Genomic DNA, 11,529 nt, shown 5'->3' with positions numbered 1-11,529 from the left:
TTTTTTTTTTTTTTTTTTTTTTTTCCTTTACACAGATCTGAGAGTTCCTCTGTAAGTTATACCCCCTAGCATAACTGCAGGTCTTAAAACCATTTTTAAAAAATTTCTTTTAGTGTTTATTTTTGAGTGAGAGAGAGACATCACAAGCAGGGAGGGGCAGAGAGAGGGAGACACAGAATCCAAAGTAGGCTCCCGGCTCCGAGCTGTCAGCACTGAGCCTGACGTGGGGCCCAAACCCATGAACCGCAAGATCATGACCTGAGCTAAAGTGCAACACTTAACCGACTGAGCCACTCAGGTGCCCCAATTATTTACTTAAAACCTTACAAGATATTGCAAGTGGTGTCTATCTCCAAAACCAACAACCACCACAAGACTGGCACTGATTTTGACTCACCCTGTGTGTGAAGGTGCCTTTCAGCCCTGACATAGCAAACGGTAGGTATGTCAAACCTTATAATCTTTGCCAATCTGTCAAAGGAAAAGTAATATCTTGATAGTAGTTTTAAAAATGTTTAGGTTTATGATAACTTCAATCAGTGAACTAAATAGAAAACTGGAAAAAAAAAACCACTTGTGGAAATTGTTGCACAGATTTTATCAGAAGATGACAGCAAGATGACCAGTTGTTAATAGTTCCAGAAAAAGGTCATTGGTTTCCATAAACCAGAAACTGGTGATAATAAAACTAGTGCTGAATCTAAATAAATATTTCGTATTTTCCACAATACTTTGATATTATTTAAAAAATTTTGTTAGAAAATTCTGTAAAATTTGGGGTACCTGGGTGGCTAGGTCAGTTAAGCGTCCAACTATAACTCAGGTCACCTTCTCGCGGTTTGTGAGCTGGAGCCCCGCATCAGGCTCTGTGCTGACAGCTCAGAGCCCGGAGCCTGCTTTGAATTCTGTGTCCCTCTCTCTCTGCTCCTCCCCTGCTCATGCTCTGTCTTTCCGCACCCCCCCCAAAAAAAACCCCAAAACATTAAATAAATTAAAAAAAAAGAAAATTCTGTAAAATGTCAGACATGATAGATGATAAGGAATAGAGAGATGAATACATAGGAATGAATCCTTGAGCAGTTTTCTTTCTTCTTTTTCACTGTTATGATCTCCAGGCTAAAAACCTTCAGTGAGAAATCTTGAAGTTTCTCAGCTTGTTTCTCTCCCTTTTCCTTAGAGACTATCTAGCATAATTTGCCCATTCTTTTCTCTTCATTTTAAACTACAACACCCTCCCTTTCCTCTTGGTTTTCAGCAAAGAACAAAAATGCCCAGAATTGAAATGTCAAGTATTTTTGCCCTAACAAAATATTTTTATTACTAGGTTAAATATACACCCAAGTATCAGGTTGAAAATAATTGCAACAAAAGTTGGCCAGTTTGTTGTACCAGTTTTATTCATTTTCCACCGACAGAAAACTGGTTCTTTTGGTGATAGCCATATATATCTTCCAGAACCCAAAAATATCACATCAAGGGACAAGCCCACCTTGGAAAACTGCAAAGCAGGCAAGGCTTGTCTACTTCCCTTCCCCTCCCCCTGCCGTATTTCGCCCCTCTGAGTACTTTTAGTCTTCCACCCTCCACCTAGCTGTGTTTAGCTTTGTCCCAGTAATCTACACAGGAAGGGAGACATTCTGAACTTCAATGTTAGTTGAATATGTCTTCCAGGGTGTGGAGGGTGCATATAAATAGAGAGCATTCAGAGACTCAAGGGAGAGTTTCTCTCAAAGGGATAATTTAGGGAATAGTGGGTGGGAGATACATTTTCAAGCATAGAACGTTTTATACGTGGTTTCTATGCCTACTCATAGGAGCATCTCTGGCTCTGCGTAAATATGAAATTTCATATGTAGAAAAATAAAATGTCAAGGAACCATTAGATGTACTAGGAGTATCACTATTTCTTTCAATTTAGTGTTTTGCTCTATTTGTGTGTGTGTGTGTGCGTGCGCGCACACACACACACACACACACACACACACACAGGCTTTGGTTTCGTTTCGTTTCATTTCGTTTCGGTTAGGCATTCTTCAAACTTTAGAATAGAATGTTTTTAAATTCAAATTTCAGCTTTACTGGGGATGGGATTTTGTTGGACTGTGGCTGGTACTGAGGAAACAGCTCCCTCCTGCTTTTTTACTCCAAGTAGAGAAGACTCCAATGACAAGTATCTCTATAATTTCTTATTTTGAGGTCTCTAAAATCTTACATTATCCTATGTATTCCATTTTTAGTTATTAACTAATATATTTGAAATAAAGTTGGTGAAATGGGGCAGACTTGTTATTGTTAGCTGCCAATTTATAAACTTGAAAAAACATGGCATTGTTAGAAAAGAAAAATACATATGAATCAGGAAAACTGAATTAGTTATGTACGTGGATATGGCTTTTTGTGTGTGTGAGAAATGAGTTAAGTACATGGGATGAATTCCTGAGTGTGAATGTTATTGTAAGAAATAATAATTTAATAAAAATGCTTTTATACAAACCAGAAAGGAAAGAGATTTGTATAGATAAACTTGAATTTATTTCTGCCTTGTGCTGTAACTTTCTGTGTTGAAAATGTGATTTTGGATTATAAAATTCCAGGTGCGTAGTAATTTCTTATCAGTTGTGTATAATAACCTTTGGCCTGAATATTTTGAAATTGTTGTATATTCTTATAACAGACATTGTGCATAAAATTTTCCATGCTCTGTACTAGAGAGGTAAGAAATAATTTGACAGAGGGTCAAATGCTGTTCAATATAATTGAGGAAACTATTTTTAAAATATGAAAAGGTTTTCCAGTGGTTGAAAAGTTTATGTCCAGATGCCTAGAAACAGAGCTGGTTCATTTACCAGGCACTGGAGCAGTACAGAGAAACAGAAGCTATATGGGAAAGAGAGAAAAAGAAAACTAAAAAGAGAGAGAGAGAGAGAGAGGAAGGAAGGGAGGGAGGGAAGGAGGGAAGAAAAGAAGGGAGGGAGTAAAGTTGATTTGTTATTTGTCATTTTCAGCTTGTCCACATGGACTTTTTAGGGTTGCATTGTCACCTTCTGTGTGACGCTGCCAGTCTATCTCAGGGACTTCCTGATGCCTCCTTGATTGGGTGGAGCCAAAGGAAACTATGGAAGTGGACAGAGCAATTCCACCGCATACCCCCTACCCCTTGAAGCATCACACTTAAACCTTTTAACCTTTCTTTTTGTTTTCTATTTTCTTTTTTGTCAGATAGATTCCTACCATTTAAAATGAATAAAATTCCTAGCGCCTGGGTGGCTCAGTCAGTTAAGCTTCCAATTCTTGGTTTCACTTCAGATCATGTTTTATGGGTTCAAGCACTGCATGGAGCTCTGCTCTGGCAGCCCGAAGCCTGCTTGGGATTCTCTCTCTCTCGCTCTCGCTCTCCCTCTCCCTCTCTTCTGCCCCTTCCCTATTCACACTCTCTCTTTCTCTCTTTCTCAAAATAAATAAGTAAACATAAAAAATAAAATAAATAAATAAATACAATGAATAGAATTCTAGCTAAGGAACATATACCCAATCTGAGTGTTTCTTACACTTTAGTATTGAGTTGTGAAGGTATCTACTTTTAAAGCATTATCTTTAAATTGTTATTGTGGAAAAGAAGCTGTCTATTTCCAGTCCTTGAAGATGGTATAAACTCAATTCCCAAACACAAACACGGCTGATGAACTCAATTAATTCAAAAGGAAAAAAGAAAATCAGACCAGTTAGTGTAGGCAAAATAACCAGATGAGTTATCAAATGTTTCATGTTTCAACCAGCACTTTTGACAGCCGGCTGATAAGGTACAGAAAGAGGTACCTGAATCCATTTGTATCCTTAGGTGAGTATGTGTCCTGCCAATATTCTTAGCTATGTACTCCTGCCATTAGCATCCGCAGGTGCGCATGTATGCCACTTTCTATTAAGTTGCATTCTCCAGAGACCTAAAGATATGCTTATATGTTTCTAAATAACTAGCTTGTGCCAATGTTGAAAACCTTTAGATTTCATAAGAGCTTACGCTTTGGCAAACTATTGAAAGGAAAGATACTCTAGCGCTTCTGGGATGTATCATCTTTTGTTGGAAACACTGAATCACAGAGCATTCTGGGTAGAATCCTCTGAAGAACTTATTTGCTGTTTGTGTAGTAAAGTGCTTTTTTTCCTAGAATGATTTTCAAAAAGATTTTGTTTTGCAAAATCGGTACTTTTATAGAGATATCAAAAGCAATTGAATTGTCACACATTTCTGGACTGTTAATGCAGAGTTCTCTCCCCTCCCAGATCTGAAGCAGAAAGTAAATAATAAATATAACCTTCTAAAATATTAGGATCGGTGGTATATTATTAATATTAGACATTTTCAGCATTTAATTTTAATTTAGCTTGGCTTTACAAACTGGATAGCATAAGCATTAAAAATTATACATGCATGTCGATTGTTACCTCTAGTTTCTAGTTAAAACTCCCTGGAAAAAAGCAGAGTTGGTGTCATATACCAAAAACAATAATGATCTGTTATTATTTGAACTTCCAAGCCTTCCTTTTCCTCAGTTGTGGATACATACTGCCTCAACTCAGGTCAACTAACGTTTAATAAAATTGCAGTCTGACTTGTGACATGATGAGATTTACCATGCTCATAAAATTCTTACTTGATGGTCGTGTTTGGCCTGGCCTTAGCTCTTGCCTAACCTCACTACACCTTCTTTACTTACCAAAATTGTCTTTTTGGGAACAAATTATTTCCCCTTGTCTCCCTATGGCAGGCAGCCTTTCCATTCCCTCTCTCTACTCCTGCCTTGCTCTCAATCCTGCAAGTAAACCCATTAAAACAATATCATCCACTGATTTGATTTGGCTGCAGCAAGGAAGCGAAGGTAACATCTTCCATGTTACTGGATAGGCCCTGTTTGTTGTCTCAATCATAATTTTAGAAAAGCTTCGCTCCCAGGAACCGTGCAGTTAGCAAGCTCTCAGAATTACCCTATTTATTCATCAAACTATTTGAAACCATGGCAAAGTTTTTGCTCCATATTTTATTAAACTCAATTAAGTAATGGGGTCTTTTGTCATCAGTCTCCACTTCACCTTCCAAGGAAAACCCACTGCACTTTACAGTTCCTAAGATGCCAACCGTTCATTTCTTTGTGGTGTTGAAGGTAATTTGATTTATGTCTTGCTCTAGTTAAGATGCCCATGTTTTCAAACAGTTTTGACTCGGAGTTACAGGCTAAGGTCAAGTTAACAATGGTAATCTGTCTCTCTGTTTGCAAACAATGAATCACCATTTGGATTTTAAGACTATGGTAAGCTTTCACTTGGCAGCTCGGTTCAAGGGTTGTCAGGAAAATGTATGAAAGTGGCCTGCGCCGGGAACCTGTGGTTGTAGATGTCAAGGATTTTCTAACAAGGCCACCAATATAGTTGTGAATAATTGGTCAGAAGGAGGAGTGGTTAAAGAAGCATTAGCCCCATGCCCTATTTAGACTGGATTGATTTGATCAAGACTTAATAATATTAAAAGCTCTTCTAGTCATTCCCAGGGCACGAATGAAAATGCTTTCAAATTATTAAGAAGGAATGTGACTTATTCAGGACAACATGTGAGGAGAGAGTGATACAAGGAAGTAGTTCATTTCAGTCCTTTACTTTGGATCACATAAACTACCATTAGGAAGAGAAAAAGCTTGCTTCTCAGAGAGTTGCAATATTTTATTACTAATTGAATTGGAGTTTGTTTTGGAGAGTTGGCAGTTAACATAGTTGAAGTTGAGATGAAAATTCATAAAAGTTAGGGGCCAATTTTCTTCAAACATCTTGTTGTTCTTATTCGTCAGGAATTCAGACAAAATGATGACTTTGAAATAAAGAGAACGCTGAGATCTGAGCAGCGTTCAGATGAGTTTTTTCTAAGTAAGCTCGGCGGCTCCCACATAGTAAACATTGAATTAATACTGCAAATTGGGTGCATGAAGATGTCAGTAGAAATTCATGAGTGAATATTTGTATCTGTCTTCAAAATACTGATGTTAAGAAAAGGAATTTGGGGGCCCCTGGGTGGCTCAGTTGGTTAAGCTCTGACTTCAGCTCAGGTCATGATCTCGTGATTCATGGATTCAAGCCCGCGTCAGGCTCTGTGCTGACAGCTTGGAGCCTGGAACCTGCTTCAGATTCTGTCTCCCTCTCTCTCTGCCCCTCAACCTCTCATGCTCTGTCTGTCTCTCAAAAATAAATAAACATTAAAAAATTTAAAACAAAAGAAAAAAGAAAAAGAGTTTGTTTTCACGAGCCATGACCTAAAAGCAGTGATTTTATGATTTGAACTGACAAGAATATAGTTACTCTATACAGTTGTTTCTTTTTATTTTATTATCCAAAGTAACATTAACTGCTTCCCTTATGTTTCTGTTTTTGAGGCTTTATTTTTTTCTACAGTGATAAAAGGAGACTAGTATTCGGGATTGCCAAATAGACATCTGTTTGTCAGGTCAGGGTTTGAGCTGATCACTGATGCAGACATTTGATTACTATATTTGAATATCATGTGTTGATGTTCATTGACCTACATTGTGATATGAAGAGAATTTTCATTAAGGATTTATTTTACCTGAATACCCAAAATTAACCCTCTAAGATAATAGTCAAAAAGCAATTGCCTCTCTTCTGGTGGCAAATCTGGAAAAAAAAAAAAAAGGAAATAATTACTATTAATTATGCTGCCCCTGGATTCTATAAACTTTCTCTTGTATATGCATTTAAGGGAGCACTTGAGCAGAAGCATGAACACTCAAGTATTTTGGATTCAAGGGTTTCCTTCTTACTATGTAAGTGCCCCCCTCTTTGTCTAATCACAAAGTGTGAGTTGGACATTATTCAATGTGTGAGTTCTAAGTGGATAATACTGATACCTTTCGTTACCATTATAAGGGGAAATCCCTATATCATGTATAATTGTTACAGTCCACTAACTCCATGAATTGGACATGTATACCACAGATCTTGAGAAAAGCCATGATGGTTGACATAGCATCTCAAACTTAATTATCTCTTTGTTTATAGAGGAACAGAAAATGATAGGATCTAATCTTTCTTATAAGTTACTATGGTTTTGAATATAGCATAGCCAACTTATATACATGCATGCTAAAATAGAATGTACTAGAATTCCGTCATTTGAGGTGTTTTATGGATCACTTTCACAATAAAAATTACTTGAAATTTAAAACTAAGTAGACCTGTGGAAATGACAAAATACAATATGAACTTCAGAGAGGAGGTGACTTTCCCAGAGCAACATGGGTAGGAATTGGTAACTCCCAGTGCTCAGTCCAGACTTTTTCTCACTGTATTCTCCTGATTCTGTGAAATGAGGTCAAAAGGCCTTCTGTAAGAACCCCTAAACTACTAGTATATGTTCATATTACCCTGTTCATGCTGTAGCTCCTGGGAAGAAGAATAATGTCATGTTTAAGAAAATGTTACTGAGGTATCAGTGCTGACTTGGGCTGTGCAAGCTTTGGATGAATGACTTTACGTGAACTTCCTTAGTTTCCTCCATAAAATGAAAATAACAATAGTTATGTCCTCACATCGTTTCAGTCATTAAAGACGATAAAGGCAAAGGACTTAGAAGAGGTCTGGCACATTTTAGGTACTCAGGAAATGTCAGCTCTTTAAACATGGCCCATTCATCAAGCCTCCAAGACACTCATTTCTCATACTTGCTATCTGGTCATTCTTACCTTCTCCTATTTCTGCAAACTTCCTTCTCTTTTTCAGCTTGACTTTCTGCATCCTGAACGTCTACTGGAGGTTAGTGTCTCCTAACAACAATCCACAATTTTAACGGTGCTATTTATTTTCACCTCTTTGTAACTGAAGAAAACGCATAAGAAAATTGAAAACCAGGCGTGAATAAATTAACTCTTGGTTTTTGGAATGGATTTATTTCTTCTGTGGGTCTTAATATAATCAATAAGCATTGAAAAATGTTGAAATTCTAGAAGTATGATTTATTGTTTGGCTTTTATCTGGAGCACTGATGAAAATGACATTTTGTCACTAGCTATTTATTAATACGGATCCACACATCTGGTAGATGGCAACCACCGAGTTCCATGAAAGGGCTGCAACCGTCATCAGTGCCCTAGTGGGAGACCATCTTGCCAGTGGTATATACGGTGTCTATTCCAACAAGGAACATCATCGCTTTGATTTTAAACTGAAATACTCTGCATGATTCCTTCAGGAGTGTGCACTGTATGGGCATATACTCAGAAAGTAAGCTTTAAAGAAATGAACCAGGTAGAACTTGCTTCTAGGACCTAGTCCAGTCCCATTGTCTTAGGACCATCTCTCTTTTCTGATCCACATGCTCATGCTGCTTTCCAATCTGGAGCCCCTTGAGTGTCCACTGCCCTGGCATCCTGCCTTATCCAGCTGGTACTGTGATTGCCAAGGTAAGCTGAAAAAGCCTCTTATCAAAAGTGTAAGAGTGGCTGCATGCTGATTCAGATTTGCTTATTTGCTGTGGCCTTCTCACGTCAGTGTCTTCATATTTTTTTAACTCATTTGTAATTGGGATGTGAGAATATTAGGCCATTCTGGAAGAGAGACATCATATGGCAACAACAAACAACAAACAATAAAAGAAATGTTTAGAAACAGAGCCTTCCCTCTGGTCTCTTAAACAATCTGTCATCCAGTACTATCCAATCCACCTCAAAAGAAAATCAGTTTTGTTTTTTGTTTCCCCTCATCTCCATTCTTTTTTCAGATATCTAATTCATATTCTTTTTTTTTTAAGTTTATTTATTTTTGAGAGGGAGGGAGCATGAGTGAGAGTGGTAGGGGTGGAGGTGGGGGAGACAGAATCCAAAGGAGGCTCTTCAATGTCAGTGCAAAGCCTGACATGGAGCTCGAACCCACAAACCATGAGATTCTGACCTGAGCTGAGGTCGGCCACTCAGCCAATGTGCCACCCAGGCACCCTTCTAATTCAGATTCTTGTCTCTCACTAGGATACCTGCAATGGCCCCCAACTGGGCTTCCATTCTCCAATCCAGTATGCACACTGTCAACAGTCTGATCATGTTTCTGTGGTCATCTATGACCACCAGACTAAGCCTTGAATGTTATATAAAAAAAAACTTTTAAAGGCCAACACAAATCTTTGACATCATACTTGTTCCTAAACCCCACCCTCTAGCCATGAAGCAAGGTACCTATCACTTTCAATTAAAAGTGATAATTCTCTTCTTTCTAATGAATTTCTACTCATTCTTTTAGGCCAAATTCTAATGCCACCTCTCTGAGGACACACTGATTCCCTCATAATAGGGTTAAGCTATTTTCTTTAAGATGCTTTAGGCTTTTTTTTCTTTTTAACATGTTTGGAGCACTTGTCAGATTATTCTGTACCAATTTTTCATGTCTTCCTAAATTAGTCTGTTGGATTCTTGAAAATAGATAGATACTAGTCTTTTTAAATTTTATATCATCATTACCAAGCAAAGGACCCTGTAAATAATTGTAAATATTGAATATTTTTTAATAAGCCAATGAATATATAAATATGCCACATAGGGATCCGGTGTTCTCCTTTGATGTAAGCTCAGCTTTTTACAGTTATGTATATTGGGCTAGAGAAGTTTTCCTTTCTTCCTTCCTTCTTTCCTTCCTTCCTTGTTTCTTTCCTTCCTTACTTCTTTTCTTCTTTCCTTCCTTTCTTTCTTTTCTTCATCAAGGACTTATTGAGTATTTTCTATGTTCTTGGTTTATGTGAGATGTGAGGCACATTGAAAATAATAAAACACCATCTCTGCCCTAGAGGCCCTCTCCATTTCAATGTTAAAGAAAAATAGTAAAATAAAAATATAATTAGGGGGACACCTGGGTGGCTCAGTCGGTTAAGCAGCCACCTTTGGCTCAGGTCATGATCTCATGGTTCGTGGGTTCGAGCCCCACATTGGGCTCTGTGCTGACAGCTAGTTCAGAGCCTTGAGCCTGCTTCAGATTCTGTGTCTCCCTCTCTCTGACCCTCCCCTGCTCATGCTGTCTTTCTCTCTCTCTCTCAGAAATAAATTAAAAAAAAAAAACATTAAAAAAATAATATAATTAGGGGCCCAGTACCTTAATAGGAATCCCCTTCATCCTTGTAATTGGGCTTTGGAAATGTCCTCTGCTCTCTGAAGACCAGTGTTGGAGATGAGCCTTGAGTAAAAATGATCACCTCCATATTGTGCCCTCACACATTAGCACATGCAGAAGCTATTTGTAGAACTTCCTCAAAGTGTCTCTCAAATAGCTCCTGGAGAGAATGATATGTGATGTGGAAAATGTAAAGGGCATTGATCTGAGGGTCAGGACCTCTCGGTTCTAGTTTTAGTCCTGCTATTAAACAGCTCTGACCTTGGGCAAATGATTCAACGTATTGGATATCTTATCTGTAAATTGAGAGTGTGGATCTAAATTCTCCTTCAGTGGTTCTTTGCCAAGACCCTAGAATTTTAGAAACATATGTACCTGGTCCTTACCAAACAGTCAGTGAATTAGAATCAAATCTCACAGAATGAGGCCAGGCCACGTTTATTTAGCAAAAACCTTCCTGGTGATTCTGAGAGGCTCTGACCTGAGCTGTAGCTCCTCCTAATATCTTGATAAGCTGAGGTCTAGGGCCCTCTGTCTGGCAGCCCCCACTCGGATTGAGACACGGAGACTCTAGGCCCACTCCAGTCTTTCTCTAACAATCTGTGAGAACAAGGAACATTGTTTCAAGGAACAATCAGATCAGTAGCTGACATCATAGGTCTTCCTGAAAGAGAGGAAAGAGATGCAGGACAGAGATAAGACCAAAACAAAAAATCCCCAAATGCTTGTGGGACCCTGGTAATCACAGCCATCACCAAGACTCTCCTCGGCTTCTTGAACTTTAAGATGGATCCAGTCATTCTGATGCCCTCACTCCCATATATTTATTCTCTGACTAAGGCACAAAAATTCGGGTGAGCTAATGCATCAGCCCATGAAAAATGAACAATTAAAACAATGAAGTTGTCAGTTCTTTTACCAGATTGCAAATAAATAACCTGCCTGTCAGGCGGGCTGCTCTGCTGGACCATTAGTTTAATACAAAGACATCCTGAGGAATGGGTGGATGACAGCTGATCTATCACTAGGCCTTTGATAAAGACCTGAGCAAAATATGCTGTCATAAACCATCAAAGGTCAATCTCAATTTGTGAGAAACAAAGTATTAGATGAAATTTGAATGCATCTCTCTGCCCATCATGAGAGCCATCGGCTTTTCTTTCTTTTTCAACTCTCAGGATGGTGGATACTTGTTTTGACAATATAAAACACCTTTCTGTTTATGCTTATTTAGCTTGTCAGGGACACTGTGCTGGCATAGATGGCCTTGGAGTTTGTAACTATCACAGTGGAGAGACTGTGATCTTACTACTGCACAATGTATCTATTTGCCAGGCTAGACATGGTTTTCCTATGAGAAGTTACTCCGTGTCATGGCAA

The sequence above is a fragment of the Hyaena hyaena genome, unplaced genomic scaffold (assembly GCF_003009895.1).
Source record: "Hyaena hyaena isolate Hyena2069 unplaced genomic scaffold, ASM300989v1 scaffold_200, whole genome shotgun sequence".
Lineage (NCBI taxonomy): Eukaryota > Metazoa > Chordata > Mammalia > Carnivora > Hyaenidae > Hyaena > Hyaena hyaena.
Note: the sequence above shows the minus strand (reverse complement) of the source record.